This window comes from Canis aureus, chromosome 15 (assembly GCF_053574225.1).
Source record: "Canis aureus isolate CA01 chromosome 15, VMU_Caureus_v.1.0, whole genome shotgun sequence".
NCBI classification, from domain to species: Eukaryota; Metazoa; Chordata; class Mammalia; order Carnivora; family Canidae; genus Canis; species Canis aureus.
Window position 1 is genome coordinate 28,889,615 of NC_135625.1, and position 27,200 is coordinate 28,916,814.

The window sequence follows — 27,200 nt, forward strand, 5'->3', positions numbered from 1 at the left end:
AACTATTCAGTGACACAGTTGAACATGTTCAAATTAATGTTTGATTTCTCATTTGAAATAATTGATATGTATTGTCCCCTATTAACAGTTTTTTCAATGATAATGTATGGTGAAAAGAAGTGTAACAAATTTCTGGGGAACAGAAAAAAGGTAAAGACTTCTACCAGTTCTGGGAGGAGGGCTCAAGAGTGTAAGAAAAGTTAGCAAGAGAAAATCAGATGCTAAGGTTCTTAGAAATTAAAATAATTTATATATTAATTTCTACATATCTTAAAAATAAAAAATAAAACATATATATTTCTTAAATTCAGAGCTTTATTTCATCAAATTCCAACACATTTTATATTAAGAGTGATTCTATCTGCATTATGTAATCAGGTCAGTGACCTAATTACCAAAGAGGAAACCTCACACATCTTACAGATTACTAACTAAGAAGTTATGGTCAAAGGCTATGCACATATAGAATGACAAGAAAGCGTCCCATTTGGTCTAATGGATATCTTACTTTTTATCTATATTCATTGGGAAATTGTGGATAAAATCTCTTAATTCTCTTAAAGTGACATTTTTAATCCTTAAAAAAAAAAAAGACCAAATGGCTTGAGTTTTAAAATGCCCACAGATTCATATTATTTAACGACCTCCTCTTTAGTAGTGCATGACTATATGTACTAACTCAACTAGCCTGGCCAAAACCAAGCATTTTCTTTTGCCTATATGTTAACTATATTTCTAAGTGTTAGATAAATAAAATTTAGAACTTGATCCCACAAAAAGTGTTGTTTTTTTTTTTTTCCTTGATTTTCATCTTGGGGTCAGAACTGGAAGAGGAAGAAAGACTATTGAAATCCCATCTATATTGAGGAAACAGCTGAAAACCAGTAATACTTTTCCTATCTCTTTTTTGGATCTTTGGTAGCAAAATGCCTTGCAGAGAGCCCCTCTGATTGGTATGGGTTGCCAAAACATATTAGAAATGTTATTGACATGTTTAGACAGGAAAGTATAAAGATTCCATTCTCAATCCCACTGAACAACTGTGTAATCTTGAAGAAATCCAGTTTTTGTAGGTACCCACAAGAATAGAAATTAGTAAGATGAGACTGTACATAGCTTCCACTGGACTTCTGATGCCCCACATGAGATAACCCTATCACAGAGCTTGCTGTGTAGGACATCCTTAGGTGGATCAGGAATATTATCTGGGACTCCAAAGATCTGTGAGAGCCATGTTGGGTGTGTGTCAGTAGCATGTGTAATTGCACTGCCTGGCTGTGCTGAAATCACAATTTACAATTCATGAAGAGTGAAGTATGGTATTTCATTGCCAATATGACATGCACAAAGAAAGCAAAGCACTCGCATAATCACAGTGGGCCAGAAAGGAGCAAAAGGATACAATAAAGATCAACATGTACATAACAAGCCCTCTATCTTAAACTCTATATGGCCACTTAAGCTCCCCTTGATGGAGCCCACACACCATCACAAGAAATAGCTTTGATATGAAGTTGGATTGTGAATGAGCTGAATATTCCTGATCTCATAGAAGTCTGTTAACCTAGAAAACTGAAATAACTTTAATTTAAAGCATAGGTTCTTCACCTTTCCTCACTCTCTTCTATCTTAACTCCAGTAGTAGAAACTGGCACTCATGAAGAAGTTTAAATCAGTAATGGAAACAGAGAAAAAATATTTTTCGTATCTATATTTTAATGGCTACACTTTTATCCTATAACACTAAAAATTATTCTTTTAATGAGATTCAAGCAAAATTTGAAAATATGAAATGTGAGTTGGTTTCTTTCTCTACTCCATATCCAGAATATTTGAATAATTAGACCCTAAACAAGGATATATTCTACTTTCACATTTTTTTCTCTTCATTTATAATATTGTTATTATTATCTGTAATATTCTATTCTTTCAAAAAACATCTTCTTTTCAATCTTTCTCTATTTTTTCTTCTATTTCATGCACACACACATGCATGCAGACACACAACATGCATTGTCCATTTATCATTTATCCATGATTTTTATTCCTTTCAATCCTTTCAATACATATTTAACTAGATGTTTTAAAATTGCAATTTAAAAAAATATATAAGCTAGCCTATTCTACAGTTTCACAAAACTATTAGTTGTAAAGGGATTTGTTGTGAAGATAAAAGGATGGGACATTCCCCATACTCTCTTGGGCTCCTTTCATTTTTTTCTAGCTTAACACACCTTATGCCCACAACACACAATTTGTATAAATGTAAATGGAGAGAAATGGCTGTCTCTGAAATTCATAAACCAAAATTCAAAAAATAAAAGCCCCAAAAGCAGAGATAAGAGTTTTGTGCTAGTTCTTTACATAAAACAACAATAACATTTATATTTAATCAACTAGTAAATTATCAGTTTATAGACTGGCATATGAGTTCTGACTGCCTATTGAATCAAATAAGTTGATAAAGTATATTAATTTGAGTGATATACACTGTGAGGGAAATAAAAGGTACCAGCACATTTTTCTGAATCATTATTAAAATAACAATAAGAACAAGAACAACAACAACAACAAAAACAAAAACCAGATTCTTTGGATGCATAGGGAGAGTATCACCATGCCTACACTTAGATTTCTATAGAAAAGTTGAGCAGCTGTGAATTAGTTCTGCTTAGACATAGTTTACTAAAAGCTACTCAATATATAAGTGGTTTGACATTATATATCACTAGGCTACTTATAGGTGGGAGGGAAAAGATACTTCTTTCAAATTGTTGGTGGAGGGGCAGGTGGATGGCTCATGGGTTAAGCCTCTGAGTCTTGGTTCTGGCTCAGGTTATGATCTGGTGTTGGGATCAAGCTCCATGTTGGGCTCCATACTCAGTACATATTCTCTCTCTCTCCTTCCTCATCTCTACCTTCTCCCACCCTCCCACTCCCACCTTTTCTACCCATGGGTGCATGCTCTCTCTCTCAAGTAAATAAGTAAATAAATAATTATTTTTTAAAAATGTGGAAAACACATGAAGTTTCAAATTAAATAACTAGACATTTTTTCAGTGTTTAACATTGCAGATTCTAGGATTTTTCTTTAGATATATTCACTTTCATAAGCTGAAATTTCAATATCTTTTCTGTACTTAAATAATTTTTTCTAGGTTTTATAGATCTAATAAACCACAGAGTTTATTCAAAAAAATAAAGAAGCTTCAAATGTGCAAGTAGTCCAAATTTGATGTATAACCCATATAGTCAAAGTGCCACATTAATCAAAAGCTGTCAATATAGAAAACATGAACTGAAGGTCCAAAATATAAAATTTAAATAAATAAATAAAATAAAATAAAATAAAATAAAATAAAATAAAATAAAATAAAATAATAAAATAAAATAAAGGAGCAGAGTAGGGAAGTAATTAGTAATGATTATATTTAACTGGAAAGGCAATTTAATGCATAAATTTTCTAATTATAACCTACTTTAAAATTTTGAAGCCTAGGAGTAAATGGAACTAGAAAGCTTTACAAAATGCCCTAAAATTATGAAGGCAATTTTGCTAAATGTTTCTTTGCTTAAGGTAATCTTCAATGGGTCCTGGGTCCTGTTCAACTTGAATTCAGACTCTTTTTTTTTTTCTTATTTTGTTAAGAAAATCAGTTTTTCTGATCTTAAATATAATGCTCGGTGATTAAAAACTTCTGTCCCAATAACGTATTGAGAGTGATGAGGAGCACTGTCAGCTGCTTATTGATAACACTAACAAGAAATTAAACTTGCTTTCAACTATGCCTTGTTGGCAAACTGTATAGACTTATCAAACAGAATAACATTACATTTAAATCACTTTTCACTAGAAATCTGATTTTCCAGCTAAAAGTAAAAGACTAATATATATTTTCATGTTAAGATAATTAATTTAGAGGCTTTGAAAAGAATTTAAATAATTAATAGCAACAGTATGTCTTTTGTTATTTGGATCATTCTGCAAACAGACATTTGATTATTAACATTGATTATAGACCAGATACCAAGGCCCTAGGCTTTGTAAATTGCTACAATTAAAAAATTTACGTAGAAAAAAACCCCAAACCTCCTTATATTCTTTCCATGTTTGATGTGCTAGTGCATGTCTGTGTATGTTGTACCTACTTAGGGTAAAAAAAATGATTGAATGCCTCTCTAGTTTTCTCACAAAATACTATTTGGATTTCATGAATGAATTTACCTTAGTCCAAGGTATGGGCTTCAGCCTTGCAAGCTAAGAAACCTGACTTTATTATAACACCTAGAGGAAATCCATTACTCAGTATTAAATTCACATTATCTTATGACCTTGATGCTTAAACTCAAAATGCACACTTATTAACAGATGACAAATATAACTGTCTTCAGTACCAGAAGATTCGGTGTCTACTGCAGTTTCTCTCAGTAGGCAAGTATACAGATAATACTCAAAATGTATAATGACCATAGGATTAGAACTAGGAGAGTAAAATTAATTCACTGTTTAATTAATTCACTGTTTAAGTTCAGAAATTATCTGAAACATTTGCTGACCAGACTAACGTTCCCCCAAATGGATACAAACTGCCAAAATTTACCTCTGGGTTTTCTTTTCTCTGCATTTCCATAGCAGGGCATAGTGGTTTCTGATCGACTCACTCCTTCCGATAAATTAATATGTTCAATCAAGTAATTTGTGAATCTTGGAAGCTAAGAAATTTCTGTGGGCAGTACTGCCAACTGGTTAAAAGCACCAGCTTTGGAGTCAGATGCCCTGAGTTCATTAACTGGCCTTGACATTTCTCAGATATTTGACAAGATACTAAAACTTTCTGAATATTAGTTTCCTTTCATGAAAGTTGGAATGACAAAAAGTACCATTGGTATTAAGTGGCTAGAGGCAAATGCAAAAAGGAGTAGGAATCAGAAGGGCTTCACTGCAGTGAAGACATTTGGGATCAGTAAATTGAAGTCCAGTCTTTCACCCAAACAAAAGGAAGTGCCTCTAATATTACATATGTAATGTCTTATATAACATATATGATTATATGTTCTGGGGAAAAAAAAGAAAAAGCTATAAGTAAAATACAACTTGGTTCTTAGATTGATAATTAACCTTTTCTGAAAAGCCATTACCTTTTTCTAAAGCCACTTTGTATGTTTAGCAATAGCATATGTTTAGAATACATGGTAAACTCAAATATTCTGGCTTTAAAAAATCTGTACACATATGTATCTACATTATCTTCATGGAGGGTAGGAAGAATAATTGTCTTGCTGGCAAACTAATTATTTAAGCTTTATAGACTCCACCATTTTTCTTATTGGTATAGATTGTATTAGTGCCTCCTTAGCCAGAAATAAATTAGCAAAGAATTTTTCAAAGATTTTTTTTTATACTTCTCAAGAATGGACGTAAACACTAATTTACATACAAGAGTGTATAAAATTAATATCTGGCTACTTTTATGTATTGTAGGAAAGGTCAATACATTTATAATTATAATTTTAAAATATTGTATTTCCAATTAATTCTAAAAAGATAGGGGTATTTTAAATTTTATATTAGCAGATATTTCTATACATTACCCAATTTCTCAATAATTACAAAAACCATAATTTATGAATGTGATATTGCTCATAATTCTCATATACATCATTAGTAGAACATCCATGCAGATTGATAAAGTATAGCTATCTAATAAAATATCAAGTTTTCAATATTTTAAAAATACATAAAACCTTGGAACTTTTTACATTTGAAGTAAAGTTTTAAAAATATTTTGCCTAGTATTTTGAATGATTGCTTTTGTACATTAAGCTGTGATAAAGTGCACACACATATGTGCACCAATATAAAAAAAATCCCAATAGATTTAATTAAAGAGTCAGATCTGAGGTACAAGAACAACAATAATAACGTTTTAAATATATGTAATCCTTCACTGAGTAATGGGGTTAGATCTCAAGTGTTCTGTTATAAAATTGTTCGCCTCTTCATAAATATTTATTGCAGGTTCACTCTGTGTTAGATACAAGGTTAGGTCAAAAGAATATCAAAATGAATAAGATCATTCCCACCCATGAGGAGGTTAAGAGAGCAGGTCCCATGATCAGAAATAGTGTCAGTACAATGTGGTAAGAACAAAAACCAAAGCCATCCTGGAATGCTGAGGATTTTTGTGGTATTTCCTGTCTTTTTTTTTTTTTTTTTTCTAGTTTATCTGGGATTGGCTTAACTTCAATTTGGTTTCTAATGTTTGAATGTTCCCTGTTTATACCCGTAGGTTAATTGCAATCTATAAGACACAATACAGCATAATTCAGTTCCTGACAGAGTGATCGATCAGTTAAAAAAATAAATTATTAATGCAGGAAATGGGTTCAGATTCAAAAAAAAAAAAAAAAAAAAAAACCACTGGCTTAGCATTCTGTTAACATTTTCTGGTTCTTATATAAATTTTGTTCCAGACTATTTTCGAAGGACCATTCTAGAAATGTATCATTGGGCCAAACAATTAATAGGGTTGTCAGACACTTCAGGGTATTTGTTGTTGCTGTTGTTAAGGTGCTGCATTCATGCAGTGTGAGTGTATTCTGGAACATTGGAAAACTGTTTAATGTCCTTTAAAAAATATGTTTGTTATTTTTGGTATTAAATTAAAGGGAGCTTTTGAAATTTGACTATTTCTTGCTTGTTGAAAATTTTCCTAGTATTCAGTCATTGGGCAAATCTGTAATGGGCCATACCCTGTGTCTCCTGATTTATTATAGAATTGTACTAGGGCTTGGTTTATTTAACTGCTCCAATTTTGCTGTGCATTTGGGGTTAAAGATATTTTTGCTTACATATATTAAGAGACTGTTCTTAACCACACGGTACTGATTGCTAATAACTGCCCAAAAGCTATTTTCCCAGGTACATTTATTAGATTTTATTCCATCCTTACAATTTTTTTTTAATTTTCAGAAAATAGCAATACAATAAAATAATTTTTACTGTCACACTGCTGTTCCCTAGTTTTCTAGGGAAATCTAGAATCAATGTATAGTTATTACCTTTTTGGTTTAATCTGTATCTGTCCATTCTAGTTTTAGAATGACTAATGACTAAATCAGATGGTTAACAGTTCACAAATTAAATAAAAACTGTATTATTATAGGTTTGAAAGTATTATGGCTATAATTATTAGGTATTTTTATAACAAAAGCTATTAATATAATATATATCCATGTGTTTCCAATTGTTTTTTATACTCCTTAACTTATAATTAGATTGAAATATCTAAAGGTTAGTGCAGGGAGAGCAAACTTTGATGACAAATTAATAATCAATATTACTGTGATAAAAATCGACTTAAAAGTCATTTAAAACAAAGAGAGAATATCATTTTTAATATACTAATTTACAATAAGTAGCAAATGACTAGAAGTCTTTTTTTAATGACTAGAAGTTTTTAACTTCCATATTATATGCAGATCATCTCAAAAATATTTTGTGTATAATCACATTTTGTAAGTGTACATCTTTTTGCTTCATGGTTATATGGGTTTTGTTTTTTATTATAAATATATATTCCATTCTTTATCAAGTGTGTGAAACAAATGACATTAATTTTTTATAATCAGTGGATTTGAAAGCCTAAAATTATTTAATTTAGACTGGTTATAGTAGAAGCTTGAATAAGTGTTTGTTGAATGAATGAAAAATCTTCTGCTTAAAGTCAGCTTTTCTATTCTCTTTTTTTCTAAATGTTTTTTTTTCTAATTCTAGTAAGCAGATAAGCAGTGAGTAAAGCTACATTGTACAGCATTTTGTTATAAAATAGGAGATTCAAAAAAAAGCTAGTAACCAAAGGCCCAAGAAGGAAGAGCTTTAGAGTAATGAATGCTAGATAGTCTTCCTTACAACCTATGAGGTGAAATTATCCAGTCTTCACCATATACATTCTCATGACATTAAGATGATGAATATGAACACTTTTGGTTTCTCTGATATAGTAGTTTGGCCAAGATATCCTTTTTACGGCATTTTGTACTTTCACCAGATGTTTTGTCAGCTTTAGAATCTGGGCCTGTAAGAAACAGACCTGAGTCCAAATTTTGTTTTCCCAACAAATCAAATGTAACCATAAGCAGGTTAGTTAGTCTCTGTGAGTCCTGGTTATCTCTTTTGTTAAATGTAAATGATAATAACTACCAAATAGAATTGTGAAATTTCAATAAATACTAAATCAAATATTGCTTAAAAGGATTCCTCTCCTAGTGCTTGGCAAATAGCAAATGTCCAGTAAGCTTTATTAAGCTTTAGCTATCGATATGTAATGAACAAGCACATATTATAGTTTTCAATCACTGTCCAATCTATGATTCTCCTGTTTAGGAAGATCACTGCCTGCTTTTACTATTCTAAAGGAATATTTTGAATCTAGCTTTATAGGATTTTTACTTATGAACTACATCATAATTTTCTTTAGCTTCCCAGTATCTAAAATGCTTTATGAGTCACTTCTTTGCTCAGCAGTGAAGACTGGGGAACAATAAAAGGAATTGCTCCTATTCTCTTGTGGCATTTGTATCTTTACCTTAACCCATGATGAAACTAAGAGTAAACGGGAAAAATATTGAAAGTCCTTGACTTATTAAAATGTTCTACACACACACACAACACACACACACACACACATACACACAGTGCTTTGAGCATATGGTAACATTAAAGGAATGATGTTTAAATGTTTCTGTTTTTCATAACAATATTTTACCTAAAACAAAAAATCACCAATTCAACTCCTTTAGAAACTTCTAATTGGCTTGGATTACAGAAAAAAATTTCTTCAAAATTTTACTCATTCTTTCATCCAGAAACTTGAAATCAAGTGATCACTGTATGTCAAGGAGCTGGCATACATTGATGATTCATTGGGGATCATCACGGAATAGATGTAGATCTTGTCTTCAAATAACAAATCCTTAACTTTAGATCAAATTTAGACAGTATTTGGTACCAATGCATGTTATATGTTTACATTATAACACAGAAGGACTCTTTATAAAGTTTTTCTAGTGTTTTTTTTTCTGACTTCATAGCTAATCTGACCATAATTTAATGATTTTTTAATACTCCCTGCATGGACATATTTTCTTATTGATCTATGTGATGAATTGGTACTCTTGCCTATAATTTACTTGATACTGGATCCTTGTATGGAAATGTACCTTTCAATTAGGGTATAATTTCAACAAGAAAAATAGGATCTATTCCTATATATCACACTTTTCACAAATGTACTATGGATAAACTGCAGAGCTTGTAGGATATTTTGACAGAGTTTGTTTTTAAGATAATGAGAATCAATACTGAGATTTAATCATATTTTTCCAGTTTTGTTAATGTTTAACTGATATGTCAAAATTATTTTCTTTCTTATTATTTTATTTATTGTAACCTTTTATTTTGAAATAGTTTAAGAATCACAAGAATAAGTAAAAATATTTTAGAATCCTCATTTATCTCTTTACCATCTTCCCCCAGTTATAAGATTTTCATAACCATTTTACTGCTTACTCTTAGAAAATCTTTGTGAATTTTCTTTCCCCTTAGATTATTGTAATGTAATCTAATCCATCACATCACATTTCTTTATATCTCTAGGTCATCCCTTAAAATGTCCCCAGAAGTATCTTAAAATTTCATCATCATTGTAGACTCTTCCTTTTCTTAATTAAAAAAAATAAAAGATTTTACTTATTTATTTGAAAAAGAGAAAGTGAGAGCACAAATAGGAGCAGAGAGAGAGGGAGAAGCAGACTCCCCACTGAGCAGGGAACCTGACACAAGTCTCAGTCCCAGGATCCTGAGATCATGACCTAATGATGTCAGATGCTTAACCAGCTGAGCCAGTTCTTTGTTAAAATATTTATTTATTTATATATTTATTTATTTATTTATGAGAGACAGAGAGATCGAAGCAGAGACACAGGGAGAGGGAGAAGCAGGCTTCCTGTAAGGAGCCTGATGTGGGACTCAATCCCAGGATCACACCCTGATCTGAAGGCAGATGCTCAATGGCTGAGCCACCCAGGCATCCCATCTGAACCAGTTCTTAAACAAATGTGGAATAATCCTGAAAGCATTGAGTGATCTGATGATAAATGAAAAAAATCAAATAATAAATCAGAGAAAAACAAATGCAATATGATTTCATCTATATGTGAAATCTAAAACACAAAACAAATGGATAAACAAAGAAGCAGAATCAGACCTACAAATACAGATAACACACTGATAGTTGTCAAAGGGGAGTGGGGTTGAGGGATGGGCAAATGGGTGAAGGGGAGCAGGAGATACAGGTTTCCAATTATGGAATGAATAAGTCACAGGAATAAAGGGTATGGTCAATGGTATTGTAATAGCATTGTGTGGTGATGGATGGTAACGGTAACTACACTTGTGGTGAGCACAGCAAAACATATAAACTTATTAAATCACTATGTTGTGCACCTGAAACTAATGTAACATTGTGTTAGCTCTATTCAGTCTTTTTTTTTTTAAGGGAAAAATAGTGAGTTTTATAATCCTAATAGATTGTATTTCCCTTTTCAGAAAAATTATGAGTACTTGACACTTCAAAATAAAGTTATAGTAGGGTTTCTTTCCTTCATGTTTAAGTACTATTTTTTTTTGGTAGATGGAATAATTTTAATTCCATGTTCATGTGGAGAGGAATACAGTAGAGAATGTCTATTGCTAATCAAGTGATAACCATGATCCATTTTTCTATTAGATGGATTATTTTTTTTCCTCTTATGACCCATGACATTGAATTTATTAAAATCATTATTAAATGGCTGCTAACTACGTAGTAGTTTTTGAGGTGAAAGAAACAGTTTTTTGTTCCTATCATTGAAATGTATTAAACTTTCTTTCAATACACATAGATAGCTTGAAATTAAAAAAAAAATCAAGTTTATTCGTTTTCTTTTTGCTCAGGCATAACACTTGGAATTTATCATAATGAAATTTAAGTAATCAAATTTAAATCATTTATTTTAATGATGTCACTTGAGCCCAAAGTGTTTTATATCACTTTAAGTAAATCAGTTGTTTCAGTTTGTCACCAACGGCACAATTAGTGCATAGGTAATGCCTAAGATTGGGTACAATCCTAAACTTAAACACAAATAACAGAGTATTACTGAGCAAACCTAGAGATCACAAATGCTTTACTGAAGATTCTCTTTGTCTCTTTCTCTCTCAAATAAATACATAAATAATAAATAAATAAATAAATCTTTAAAAAGAAAAAAAGGCTTTACTTGAGAAATATGATATGCTATTCTCACTTTATTGCTCTAAGTATAAAATAGAGTAGTTTTGTTTATCTTGGAAGCTAAATTCCCTTCTGTTTATTCATAAAAGGGTAGAGTGGTAGATGGCCTGAGAAAACATTTAGATTTGCAATAGCCATCATTAATATCAGCCTAAAATATTCGATGTTCTATGATAGTCACTGGATATAGGAAAAAACATAAAAATGGTCAATTTCAGATTTAGGCTTCTATTCCCTTGTGTGTGCAATTAGCTCTTTGCTTACCGAGCTCCTGTACTAAAAAGAGTGAGTGCCTCAGAAATAAAACTCTTTTATATTTACTTCCCCATTACCCAAAGTAGCCCTCATATATTAAATGATCAATAAATATTTACTTTTTGACTGGATGAAGAAAGGAAGAACAAAGGAAGGAAGATGACAGTTCTAAAAACTGAATGCATGGTTATTCCACTTAAGAACTTTAAAGTACAAGGAAGAAGTCGCTCATATCATCTCAAATATTAAATATTCAAGAGCATTTGACAGCCAGGAATAAAACAGCTAGAAAACAGCTTCTCTTCCATCTTTTTTACAGGCCTCTAATTGTTCCAGCTTCTCTCTCCACACCTACTTTATTCACTTCGACCAACAGGTGTTCTCTGTTTCTTGGTAGTTTATTGCTATCCCCAAACTGCAACTTTGGCATTTCAAGACTTCTCTGGTCTCAACATCCCAACTATGGTGTCCAACACGAGGGCCTGATTCCCTCAGCCTATGTTTGGATCTGTTTAGCCCAGCTCACAGTAGTCCTACATTATTCAATCTGCCACCACAGTGCTCATGGGCTGACTGTGGACACCCACTCCAGACGCGGTAAGCTGTGTCTCACCAGCCTTGCTTCTATGACCCAGGTTCTCTTACTTCTCAGCTGCCTTTTCTCCTTTGTACTGACTCTCATATTGTTTTTCTCATGAGTTTTCCTAACATACTTTCCTTTTAATGGTGTTCAGTCACCATGATGACTTTAAAAAAAATAAGGTCATGTAGCCATACATTACACTGAAATTTTTATGGAACTTTTCTGAGACACATTCAAATTGTTTCAAGAATAATAATTATTATTCAAAGGAGATATATTTTTGACTGATGTATTTTGATTAATGTGGTTAAAAGTAATCATCTTTTACAAAAACTATAGTATAAAGGGAGAAAAAAACATATTGATCAATAAAGCAGTACATTTAGATTCCTGAATGTGTCTAGCTGATCCGTGGATTGGAGTACTCTCCACATTTATATTCCTTCAATTTTGGCATGTAGAGATACAAAATTATGTCATCATGAGTTTCTTTGAAAAGATAACTAAATTCATTTTATATTTCTAAGTTAACTACTTCTCACCTGAGGATATTTTAAATATAATTATATCTCTTTCCCTATTACTTAATAGCACAGATTTTTTTTAAAAAGCTTAATTGGTCAAATCAATAATAAACAGTAAGTTTGTGTTAAACTCTTTAAAAATTAAAAACTAAGATCCTCACTAATATTTTAATTAATCCAAATAAGATGTATTTTTTAGTGTGGGTTAGTTTATTTATTATTTATTTATTTATTTATTTATTTATTTATTTATTTAATTTTGAGTGTGTGTGTGTGGGTTAGTTTAGATGTGATAATCATTTGGCTTTTTTTCACACTTTATTAGGAGGTATTGGATATACACAAATACTATTCTGAAGAGAAAGTAGTACATTTTATCATACATAGAAATAATTATTTGGATTGCTTGTTATGGGCACTAGCAATCCTCCAAAGTTGTAAACTGAGCTTTTTGTGAAATGACATCATCTGACATATAAGATAAACTAAAAGGATTATATGGTTCAAATTATTGTTAATGAATTAGAACTAACTCCATGCTTTTGAAGTCAATCTAAGGGGAATACTTTAGTCTTCCTCTTCTATTATACTATACGCAAACCCTGAAGTCCACATGCATACACATACACACACTATACATGTGCGCACTGTTTAACTCAGTTCATGACTGGTTTCTCCTCGTATGTTTCTACATTACTACTTTTCTTTGAAGGGGATGCTCTTCCACTTGCTTTTACAAAGTTTAACAACCAACCATTAGCTCTTCTTTCATCTCAGATTCTTCCTTCAAAATGGCATAATTTTAAGATCCTGAGCCAGGGCTCCTGGGTGGCTCAGTTGATTAAGCTCAGGTAGTGATCTCCAGGGATCCTGGGATTGAGCCCCAAGAGTAGGGCTCCTTACTCAGTGAGGAGCCTGCTTCTCCCTCGCCCTCTCTGCTCCGCCTGTTTGTGCTCTCCTTCTCAAATAAGTAAGTAAATACATAAATCTTTAAAAATGTTTTTTAAAAAATAAAATCCTATGCCATTTCAAGATCTATCTCCTTACCCATGAATTGATGTAGTTATTGAGGTAAGAGGTGGTTACTCTGTTGGTGTTCATTCTCTATGAAATCTCTACTGAAAACTGCTAATAATTCAGTTAGCTTTACTTGAGGGTTTATTTTAGCAAACTTCTGGTGCTTAAAAGTAAATATATTCTTGTAGTGGAAACTTTTTTTTTTTCCAGATTCTGGGGCAGAAATCATTTTCTTCTCCATTACCTGGACACCTCTGTGATTTTTAGGTCTGTACCTTGAACACTTAGGCATATCTGGATCTCTAGGGCCCTTATGTGATGGCATTCAGATACTTCCATAATATTTTCAGTGTAATCATTTAATTTTAATTAAAACTTACCTGGCAAGATTTCTAACATATATTGTTTTCTAGAGGAAAGGATTTTTGTTAAAACAAACAAAGAAATCGCTTCTGTTTATTTGTGTGATAAAATTCACTGTTTCAAAACCAACTTTTATACTGTATTTTTAACTATGATATTCAATTAAGCCTGGTTTTATAGGGCTTAGTAAGTTCTTCCTGAGAGATCCCAATACTTTTTATCTTCTAAGATTATTTAACCTTTAGTCTCCTCTCATGTAAGATCATTATTGGCATTATTGAATCTCGTAGCTAGACTCATTCCTTCTAGTAGCTATCAATTATGGTGGTTAGAAGTTTTAGATGTGATTAAGAGTGTAACCAGAAAGTAAGAAAAATCTTGTAGGGAGGGAAATATTTGGGATTGGGAAGTAAAGGAAAGAGAGGAGAGTCATTGAATTGACATACGCTAGATTTCTACTCATTGTCTTTGTGCCTAATCTTTGCATTCTCTACTTCACTGTCAGGATTGTTTCAGGATTCTTGTTTCTTGAGATCCTGTAGATTCCCAAATACTATGGAATTTAAATGTGTATAGGACACATTTATGTACATGTAGCCAAACTTCACTTATCCTTTATGGTCAAAGAAATTGATTTTTCCACATAAGTACATATTCTTAGGAATGTTGTTGCCATTCAATTACTACTAAAAATATCCTTGATGGACATATTTTAACATACAGTTACAGAGTAGTTCAGCTATTTTTGACGGCTCATTTTCATTATTAAATATTCACTAGTGCACCATACAGTTTCATAGTTACAACCTCATTGTCCTTTCAAATAAGTCACAAGAGCACTTTTGTATCTGATACATTTAAGTGATATGATTGAAATAATTAAATGATATCTGCCAAATGATATGCATTCAAGAGCGCTCTGAAATGTGAGTCTGAAGGGTCAGAAATGCTAAAAAGTATTTGATCAATTCAACTTAAATCGTTAATATGTAGATGTAGGGTCAAACAGAATCAAGTGATTTTTTTTGACAATAAAGAGAATATATAAAACTTTAGAAATATAAATGTTATTTATTTGTTCAATGATCTGAGAGGAGTCATAAGCTATAAAAAAAATATATACTACATTATTGATATTTTGAGACTGATTAGAAGAAGAAAAGACAGTATTGTGTTTTAGGTTAGTAAAATAGTTTATCTTCACAATTAATTTTTCCTTGGATAGCTTAAGAACAGGCATATCATTTTTATTAGAGTTCAAATGATTATAATAGCATAATATGCAAATGAATGTTTTTGTATACTGAGAAAGGTTGAGATATTTATTTAGAATCTTTCAGATTAAGCATTTGGCAGATTAACGATATTTAAATATTTAAATATGTTTATGAATAGAAAGTCTAAAATCAGGCATTGCCTATTATGCAGCACTTATGCATTCCTAACTTATGAAATAATTTTTCTTTAATTACCATTCCTGATAGGAAACTGAAAATATCCAATTTCAATGTGCATTACAAATTTTGAAAATATGTTTCTACAAAGGGACATTAATAAATTTAAATTTTATTATTGTTTGCAATGAAGATAGATTAAGGGAATGCTTGAGGAGTTAAAGTCAAAAGAATTTTTCAAAGCCTCAAGCAAAGCATTTCAAGAAGAAAAATAGATACACAATAGTTGCTAAAATTGTGCTATTCATCCCAGGAGATATATTTAACATTCAGACCTCATGAAACACATAGAAATATTAGGGTAAAACCTAGGGGGTTTTTATTTTGGTAAAATGGCATATTAACATTAAATCTCTATATTGTCTCTATACCTAGATGCCTCATGTGTAGGTCTGATCATGTGAAGAGCAATCCTAGATGAAGGCTAATGCATCTTAGTGGAGTTCTCTACCAAGCTGATTGAAGCTGACAGCCCTGTGCTGTTTGCAAGGAAAACTTCATGGGGAGTTAGGAACAGATGCTAAACAATATGGCACATTTGATTTCATGCTGCTCACGCATGCCAGCCCCTGGCAGTCTTTATGAGGTCAGAGGATTAGTAAAATTGCAGTCAGCAGGAATACAGGGCATATAAGTAGAAAGAACCAAGCAGGTGTGCTAAAATGAGTTAGATGTGGGCTTTCCCCAGGTGTGTCTTACTTGCCCTTCAGCATATGGCTTTAGGATCATAGGGGAAAAGTTAATGCTCAAATAATTTAATCCAAATAATGCAACTAGTTAGGACTTTATACATGTTGAGTATGAAATATATATGTATGCTGGACTAAACATAGGCTAAAGATAATGGTAATGTTTCTTTAAAAATCTAAATTTTGATGATTACTCATAAAAATACATCAATATTAAGTAAGAAAATATGTTGATGATATGGAATTCAGTTTTGATTATAAGCCATTTTTTTTTCAAATGGTGCTGGCTTTTATGGACTCAGATTATTAACCTTTATAATTAAAATGTTGGAATGGATGACATCGAAGATTCTAAGAATCCTTCCATATATGAAAAATCAATGCCTGTTTAATAAATCTCAAGACTTCAAGAGTTGGTTATGCTATTTTTGTTTATTTGTTTGTTTGGCTGTTGTTTTGTTACATAAGATAAGGGTGCAATTTACCCAGTGATTATCAACTTGGAGGAAGGAGACAGCACAGAAAAAGAATTTGGATCTGAGAAGTAGGAGGACATTCTCAGCCTTTTTCTACTATAAGTGTCAATTTTCTCCTGTAAAATATTAATGGAAGTCTGTTCTGTAGTTTGGTTGTGTTAGAGCAGTGTCTTGGGGGGATAAAACATAATAACTAAGAGAATTTATTTTAAATAAGAGGAAAGAAACTAAAGCCCTGAATGATTGTCACAAAACTAGATGGCAGCACATTTAGAGTTTGTATGACATTAATTTGGCAGGTGCTCTGGCTCTCACACTAGCTCTCTAAATCTTTTTGAGACTCTATAAACTGGAGAAAGTGGTTTGGAGTGGGGTAACACACACACACACACACACACACACACACACAAATACCAGCTGCAATCTTAATACAATCTTAGAGGGTAGAAAGTATTGAGATCCCTCAGGAAGAATTTACTAAGCCCTATAAAACCAGGCTTAATTGAATATCATAGTTAAAAATCCAGTATAAACTTGATTTCAAAACAGTGAATTTTATCACACAAATAAACAAACACAGAAGAAATTACTTTGTTTTGATAAAAAAAAAACAAAAACAAAAACAAAAACAAAAAACACCTTTCCTCTAGAAAACAGTATATGTTAGAAATCTTGCCAGGTAAGTTTTAATTAAAATTAAAGAAATACACTGAAAGCCCATTCCCTCTTTGGGCCTACTCTGCTTTCTCCTATCCACAGAGAGCAGCCTGTGAGAATGATAGCAAAAAGTGCAGGTGGTATAATTCATGTACAAATTCATTGTCAAAAATTGAGACTCCCTTCTTTCCTAAACTTGAGGTAGTTCTAGTTTACAGTGGCTCCTTGGGTACATACTGGATAATTTGGTATCAGTGTTTTGCCTATGTTTCTATCTTATATGAAAACAGAATAAAGAGGACTCTGAACAGAGTCGTCTTATATAGCAGCACAATAATGGTTGAATCTATTTTGAATCTATTTTGTGATACTAAGAAATTAGATAAATGTATGATATGAGTGAGGAGTCACCTCCCTTCTCCACTTTTAGTTATTTTTGAAATATGTAGTATATACTTCAACCAGCAGCCTCACAAGTCTTGCTACTCACAGTGTATTTCACATTCTTTTTTTTTAAAACTGATTTTACTAAAGATGATCATATGGTACAAGATGTTAGAAGTTTAGTTTTGTGATGTGGTATGAATCTGTCATAGAGATATTTTCCACTTTCAGTCTAAGGAGAAAGAACATAAACCTCTTGGGAACACATTTGGATGCTATGCATTTCATGTGATCGGAGCAATAAAATTACTAGAGACAGTCAACAGCTTTACTTAAGTATTTTCTGGGTAACAAAAAAGTCATATAAAATCAAGAAATGTACTAACTTGAAAAACAGATATGTATCCTTTGCTCAAAGGAAATATTTTTTATCAGTTATGTAGAAATAAAATTTTTTAAAAATCAGAGAAAGGAGGACATGAAGTATATTCGAACTCTGTGAATACTGTAATTCAAAGATAACATTGGTATAAATGATCTCTCTAAATTTAGGTATATAACATTTCCACATACTTGAGCTCTTTGTGCAAGGTTTTATTAGTTTCTTTAATCTAAAGCTCTGAATTTGGGGACACCTTGCCTCAAAGAGAAAATAATTACAGCTATTGTAACCCAAGTTATTAAAATTTTGTTGTATGCTAACAGACCTAGAAATAGAGAAAAGACAGTATATATCAAGGTTATCTGAAAATGTTAAGATTTCTGATTGAATTACTGCTAAATATTATGCACTATGTGGTATTTCCAGGCATGAGAAATCAAAGTTGGCCAATTTTACAGGAAACAAAGACAACTAATCCATTTAAGTTTGAGAACATTAGAAGCATTATCTCCTTTATACTCATCAAAATTTCTGTCAAGTATCAAATTATTATTTTAGAATATGATCAGAAAAATGTCTTGCAGAAGCTTTTAAATTAAGTGTTACAAAAACCAAATAATAATGTTTTGTGACTTTTTTTTATTAACTGGATACTTTACCTTGGACGACTCTAACTTTGGCATGTAGGAAAATACTCTGCATTCTATTTTTTTTCTTTTTCTTTTTTTTTTTTTTTAAATTTTATTTATTTATGATAGGCACACAGTGAGAGAGAGAGAGAGAGAGAGAGGCAGAAACACAGGCAGAGGGAGAAGCAGGCTCCATGCACCGGGAGCCCGACGTGGGATTCGATCCCCGGTCTCCAGGATCGCGCCCTGGGCCAAAGGCAGGCGCTAAACCGCTGCGCCACCCAGGGATCCCTCTATTTTTTTTTTTCTATGCAAAATAATGCCCCAAGACTAGATGTCCAGGATTTCTTGAGTGCCTTGTATTGTTTTACAACTTATATCTGTCTGGCTTGTGGGTACAGCTTGCTACCTCTCTTAGAGTTGACTGTTACTCACCATAGATTGAACTCTTTAATATTTATAAGTAGCTAGAGGAAATTATTTTTCCCTTGAAAAGGTCGACTAATTTGGGTTATAGTTGCTTTTTAATCTGTTGGTTAATGTTTTTTTTTTCTTTTATGTTATGACCAGGTAATTATATAAACAAACATATATAAATGGAGATATATGCAAATAGAGTTATAGGCGAAGATCTGAAACCCTTTAAAGAAATATATTGTCTTTCTTATAAGATGTGATAATTACCTTTACATGTAAGCTGTATTTTGTTAGGAATGTGCTAGAAGGATGAAAGCAAAGTACAAATAGGGATACACGTTTTTAAAGATTTATTTATTTATTTATTTGAGAGAGAGAGAACACACAGAGGGAGACAGAGAGGAAGAAGCAGACTCCCCACAGAGCAGGGAGCCTGACATGAGACTACATTCCAGGACCCTAAGATCACATGACCTAAGCCAAAGGCAGACACTTAACCAACTGAGCTACCCAGGCATCCCAGGAGTACGCTTAAAAAATATATATTCTAAGTTGCTTCACAAATTTTAGAATCAGGTACCGATAAGATGGAGGAAGACTACTTTATTTTCCAGAAGAGGACATTAATTTTAGTCCATGTAATTCAGTAACACAAAGTGGCAGGATTATCTATCTCAGGAAGCAGGGAGCAAGGGCAAGTAATGGGGAGTTACGGCTATTTGTCAGTCTATTTAGAGGAAAAAAAAAAAACAGCAAAAACTCTAGGCAGAATGATGGTGAGTCAAATGTATACTTAGAGTGATAATTGATTTCTTGAACAATCTGAGGAGAAAGCTTGACAATGGACCCACAATTGGGACCAGAAAAGAATCTTGACAAAACAAGTCAGAATCATATTACTTCCAGACAAAGTATGTTATATGCTTTACAAAACACAAATTAGATATAATGATTATTAAAATTAATTATGTAGACTTCCACTTCTAGGAGAATTTTACCATTTACCTACTCCAGTAATTAAGTACAACTAAAAATCTTGAAAAGGGTTGTTATAGAAGATTAAGTAGGGCATTGGGACTTTCATACTAGCCAGGTGGGAAAGAGACCTCTGCTATAGTATCAGTGAAGGTATATAAAGAGCAGTAAGAAGGAACTTTGAGTCATCTAAGTCAGGGGAAGTATCAGGGGAGACCTAGTGGAAAGATAGAATCCCCATCCCTGCTTAGGAGTAATGAGGCCCTGTGTTAGGTATCAGCGGAGGAGAACATGGTCTTTCATGCCTGCCTGAAATTAATGAAGCAGCACATGCCTTCTCTCTTGCTGGTGTGGTGTCAGAGGAAACTAACTAAAACTAAAATATGTAGAATCCAAAATTTAATAGTACAATATCTAAAGTTTCAATCAGAGATCGCTCAACATACCAATAATCATTAAATATTGGTCTGACTCTTGGCTTCAGCTCAGGTTGTAATCTCAGGGTCATGAGATTAAACCCAGTGTTGACTCTGTGCTCAGCACAAAGTATGCTTCAGATTTTCTGTCCCTCTCCCTCTGTGCTCTCTCTTTCTTTCATAAACAAACAAACAAATAAATAAATAAATAAATAAATCTATCTTTAAAATGATTAAATTAACAGATATTAACAAAAAAAAAACAGATGTTAAATAGAAAGCCTCAAAAGAAATAAAACTCAGCAATAAATTAGAAGACATAAGAATCAAACAGAAATTTTAGGATTAAAAAGTAAACTAAGAGAAATAATTTAGTCAATGAATAGGCCTTACAGCAAAATGGACATAAGAATCAGTAAACTCAAAGATAGAAGAATGAGGAAGAAATGGGAAAGAATCAGTAAACTTAGAGACAGAATAGAAATTACCCAATAGAAGAGAAAGAAAGAGAGAGAGAGTGAGAGACAGAGAGAGAGAGAGAGAGAGAGAGAAGACCCGGAAAAAATAGCAAAGGCTCAGGGACTTGTTCAGTTAAAATAATGATTTGCTATTTGTGTTATCACTATTCCTGGAAGAGGAGGAGAGAGTGGATGGGGCTGAAAAATTAGTTGAAGAAATGAAAAAAAAAAGTTGAAGAAATGATTGAAAACTTCTTAAACTTTGTGAAATAAATAAATACATAAATAAACTTACAGATTCAAGAAGCAGAGTGAAAAAAAAAAAAGCAGAGGGAATAAAAAACTGATGCTATCCGAAGAAACCCATAGCTAGACATGTTATAGTCAAACTTCTAAAAACTAAAGACAAAAACACATGAAAGCAGTGGAAAAGAAATGACATCTTACCTATGGAAACAAGAACTTCATGACAGATTTTTTTTTCTTTTACCAGAAACCAGAGGCAAGAATAAAGTGCCAGAATTTTTAAAATTCTGAGATGGAAAAAACAAACAAATTCCTGTCAACCTAGAATTCTATTTTAAGTGAAAATATCATTCAGGAAAGAAAAGTAAATAGACATTCTTAGATAGAGGTAAAGAAAGACCTTTCTTTAAAGGCCTGTCTCTCTATCCTAAGGAAATTGTCTAAACAGAAAGGTAACAATAAAAGAAGGAAACTTGGAACACAGGAAGGAAAATGGTAAAAATAATATAAGTTAGTGTAATAGACTTTCCTCTCTTCTTGGGTTTTAAATTATGTTTATTGAGTGAAACAAAAATTACAGTATTAGAATGTGATAAATTGGGCAGCCTGGGTTGCTCAGCCTTTTAGCACCGCCTTCAGCCCAAGGCATGATCCTGGAGACCTGGGATTGAGTCCCAGGTCAGGCTCCCTGCATGGAACCTGCTTCTCCCTCTGCCTGTGTCTCTGCCTCACTCTCTCTCTCCTCTGTGTATTCTCATGAATAAATAAATAAAATCTTAAAAAAAGAATGTGGGATCCCTGGGTGGTGCAGCGGTTTGGTGCCTGCCTTTGGCCCAGGGCGGATCCTGGAGACCCGGGATCGAATCCCACGTCAGGCTCCCGGTGCATGGAGCCTGCTTCTCTCTCTTCCTTTCTCTCTCTCTGTGTGATTATCATAAAAAATTTAAAAATATTAAAAAAAAAGAATGTGATAAATTATGTATATAAGGTAATACCTCGAACAACCACTAAAATACAAAGCTGCACAGAGACTCAAATTCTATATAGATAATCAAAATAGGGTTATGAAAATGAAAATAATTACATTTTCTGGGACTCATGTAAAACTGTTTTTGAGACGAAAATTTACAGCACTGAGTACATCAGAAAAGTCCCAGTGACATCAGAAATCACACTTCCTACCTCACGAACCTAGAAATAAAAGAGCAAAATAAACACAAAGAAGCAGAAGAGAAGGACTAATGGAGATAGTAGAAATCAGTGAATGTAAAAATGGAAAAATATTAGAAAAAATAAGTTGGTTCTTTGAAAATCTTAATAAAGTTGAAAATTTCTAACAAGACTAATACAAGAAAAAAAAAGAGCAAAGATACAAATTACCAATATAAAGAATGAAACAACAGAGAGCACTCTAGACTTTGCAACACAGGAGTATAAAAAGAGAAATAATAGGGACACCTTTCCACACAATTTAAGTTGAAATAGACCAATTATTCAAAAAACTCAAGCTACCAGAGTTCACCCAAATTAAAATTATGTATTTAAATAGTCCTGTAACTTTTAAGGAAGTTAAATTTTAAATTGAAAATATGCAGAATTATATATCTTGTCCAAGATGTTTTCATTGGAGAATTATACCAAAGATTAAAAGAAGAATTAACATTAATTATACATTATTACTTCTGGAAAATAGAAAAGGGAACACATGTAAATTTATTTTATGACTCTGTTATTAATCTGATACTCAGGGACACCTGGGGGGCTCAGCGGTTGAGCACCTGCCTTCAGCCCAGGGCATGATCCTGGAGTCCCAGGATCGAGTCCCAGGATCAAGTCCCACATCTGGCTCTCTGCATGGATCCTGCTTCTCTCTCTATGTCTTTGCCTCTCCCTGTGTGTGTCTCTCATGAAAAATAAATAAATAAATAAAATCTTTAAAAAAAAGACTCAGCTTTTCTGATACCCAAACCAGATAAAGTGCCAGAAAATAAAGCTCCATTCATATGCCTCCATGAATATAGACCTTAAAATCCTTATTAACAAATACAGCAATATTTAAAAAGAATTATACTCCATGAACAAGAAGGGTTCATACAAAGGACTCAAGACTATTCAATATTTATAAGTTAATTGATGTAATCCACTAAATTAACAGGCTATACATGAGATATCACATGGTGCTATCAATGCAAAACAAACATTTGACAAAATTCAACACATAATTAAACCTCTCAGAAAAATAGGAATTATTAGGTACTTTTTCAAGTGTTTACAGAGCATATAATTAACTTACATGAAAGACCTAAAGCTTTCTCCCTCAGATTAGGAACAAGGCAATAATGTTCACTCTCACCACTCCTATTTATGTTGGAAGGTCTAGTCAATGCAGTAAGGCAAGAAAAGGAAAGAAAAGACATGCAGATTGCAAAAGAAGAAATAAAACTGTCCTACTTTTAAATGACATGAATGTCTATGAGAAAAATCCCAAGGAATCTTAAAAAGAAAACTCCTAGAAATAATAAATGGGTCCAGAAAGATTATAGGATAAAAATGTTATAAAATCATAGTATTTCTATACCAGCAATGGGCATGTTTACTCTAAAATTTAAAATATATCAATTATAATGGCTTAAAAATGAAATACCTAGGAATATATATATATATATATATATATATATATATATATACATATATTTAATGTGCAACATGTAGGGCATCTGGCTGGCTCAGTCATTAGATAATGGGACTCTTCATCTTCGGGTCTTGAGTTCAAGCCCCCATTGGGTGCAGAACTTAAAATATGTACAGCATTTTATACTGAAAACTACAATGATAATGAAAAAAATTAAAATATCTAAAAGAGAGACATATCTTGTTAATGGATTGGAATAAACAACCTAGTAAATATGTCAATTTTCCCCATGTTGATAATGTATTTTAACAAAATGTCTGTCAAAATTTCAAAAAGAATTCTTATATATATCATTAAGATTCTTCTAAAAGGTATATAAAAAAGGAAGCAAATATAATGGCTACAACAATTTGCCAAAGAATAAAAAAGTGAATCCATCCACTCATTTTTAAGACTTGCATAGCTTCTATACTCAGGGCTGTGTGGTATTTACATAAGGATAGATGGATGCATTAATGTAGTGAAAAAGGAACCCAGAAATAGACCTACACGAGTATCCCCAAGTGATTTTTGACAAGGATGCAAACGCAAATTAGTAGAAGATAGATAAGTCTCGATTCTTTTTGCTGTTGCGCTATGAATGTCCAATTACTTGAACACTATTGTTTGAAAAGCTTGTTTCAAACCTTATAAAATGAGCTCAGATTACAGAGTTAAATATAAAATGTAAAACTATAAAACTTCTAGAAATAAAAAAGAAAATGTTCAGGATTTAGGGCTGGTCACTAGACTTGTCACCAAAAGCATGATCTCTAAAAGAAAAAAATCATCAGCTGAACTTAATCAACATTAAAAACCTTTGCTCTGCAAAGGCTCTGTAAAGTGAAGCAAAAGAGAATCTTCTGACTGGAAGAAAATATTCCCATAACATGACAAACGACAAAGTATCTGAAATATATACAGCATTTTCAAATTCACCAACACACACACACACACACACACAAATTAGAAAAAGGACAATACATTAAAAACTTTCACTGAAAGAAATATGTGGAAGGAAAACAAGCACATAGAAAGATATTCGATGTTATTAAGTCTCAAGGAAATCCAAGTTAAAGCCACAATTAGACATCACAACATAATTATCAGAATGGTTAATGTAAAAAACAGGATAGTATTAGTACAAATTTGAAAGAATATACAGAAGCTGGATGACTCATAGATTTTTGTTGGAAACATAAAATGGGACAGCCACTCAGAAAATTAATTTGGCAGTTTTTAAAATAAAACTAAGTATCTATCAAATAACCTAGTATTTGCATTACTGGGTATGTGTTCTAGAGAAATGAAGACTTATGTCACACAAAACCTGTATATGAAGGTTTATAGTGGCTTTATTTATAAAGGCCAAAATCTGAAAACAGCCTGTGTCTTTTGATATATTCATAGTTAGACAAACCAAAGTACTGCCATACTATGGAATATTACTCAGCAATCAAAAGGAATAAAATCTTGATACACCCAAAAACCTGGGTGAATATCCAAATAGTTAGGCTGAATGAAAAAAAAAAAAAACACCTAAAGTTAAATTCCATATGATTCCATCTATATAACATTCCCTAAATGACAAAATTATAGAAAATGGAAAAGAAATTCAGGTTGCCACATATTATGGAGGAGGCAGAATCAGGAAACATGTGGCTATGAAAGGCAACATTAGGGATTCTTCAGATGATGGAAATGTTCTGCATCTTTACTACTCAATGTCAATATCATGGTTTGATATTTTATTTTATTTATTAATTAATATCTTATCATCAGGGCAAGCTAAGTATAGGGTACATAGGAAACTCTCTGTATCATGTTTTACAAACCTGCATGTGAATCTACAATTACCTCAATTAAAATTTTAATTAAATCAATTATATGCTAAAGAAAATATCTTCTTGATTTTCTTTTACTATACTAAATGTAACTGTTTTCAGCAAATGCAAACATGTTTATTAAATAATATTGGTTTTTGAAAATAGAACTCAAACATGTATGCTATTATTACAAAGAGACGGAGGCACAGAGAATGAGGGCAAGAGAAGGAAAATGTACCAAAATAACATTTCTGAATACAATAAATGGTAAGGTCCAAAGAAAGTTAAAATTAGCAGAGGATTCCTTTTGAATGTCGGATTGAAAATAGTTCATTCCAATGCATATTTTTCATGGTCTCAATCTTTTTTTATTATGTCTATTTTATTTTCATGTAGAAACATAATGTGTCCTCATTCCTGCTTCATTCATTCTGCTAAGTGCCTACAATATGACAATTTTTGTTTCAGTACTATTGCATCTAGGGAGGAAATTGATGTGTTTTATATTATTTTCCTTGCTGAATTGTTTTTTTTAAAACCTGATTTAGCATTCATTTATTAACATACTTGGATGTTTAGCATGTTCCAGCAATGTGCCAAGAGATATATCTAAAGCACTGGTGTCTGACACTTTTGTCCAAATTAAATTTTAATGTTATTAACAGTTTCAATTACCATTGATTACAACATTCTCAAGTTTCACCGGGCTGGCATGAGCTTCAACAACTGTGAATAGTAATAGCTGTTTTCATGAACAGAAGATCCCTGTGGGGAGGCTGTCATTAGAAACCATATGACTGCCAGAGAGCACTTCAGTATGTCAATTCCCCAATGTTCTGTAGTCATCAAGACAAAATCGTACTTTGTTTTCATAGTTCCAACACATTGTTAAATAATGTGAACCGAATTACCACTTGCTAATATCCCATAAGGGATTTTTCGGGTTGCAGTATAACCTGCTATGGGTATAACTTGTCAGTGTGGAATGACTGTTATTCAAATACTTGTCACGACAAATTCTTTCTTATGATAAATTTATCATCACTCTTCTGTTTTAAAGTTTCTTAAAGGAGAAGGAATTCAATGTTGTACTCACAACTGGCACACCTTGAGTGCATGCAGTATTTTAAACACTAACATATGTTGGTAATATGAAGTAGGGCATGACTGGTGCACAAGAAGCTATTTTCTATAAAGGATGCAAGACATAAAAGACATAAATACATATATATGCTTATATATTACATACATGCTTATATATTTATATAAGCACAAAACAATAAATTCTATGCCATAGTGTCATTGAAAATATGTAAGTATAGCTAATGAAATAGCTGATAATACTTGTGGAAAGTCAAGAACAAAACCAGTATATTCTAAAACAGGGCTTGGAAAAAGATAGAGAAATACGAGAGGAAGATTATTGTAGATGTAGAGACAGA

At 32.3% G+C, this 27,200-nt stretch overlaps 1 protein-coding gene across 1 annotated transcript in view; it reads left to right on the forward strand.

Annotated features, from left to right (window-relative positions):
• The window catches only part of SGCZ (sarcoglycan zeta), a 461,347-nt gene that overhangs the window by 24,253 nt on the left and 409,894 nt on the right, over positions 1-27,200 (forward strand). The window lies entirely within an intron of this gene.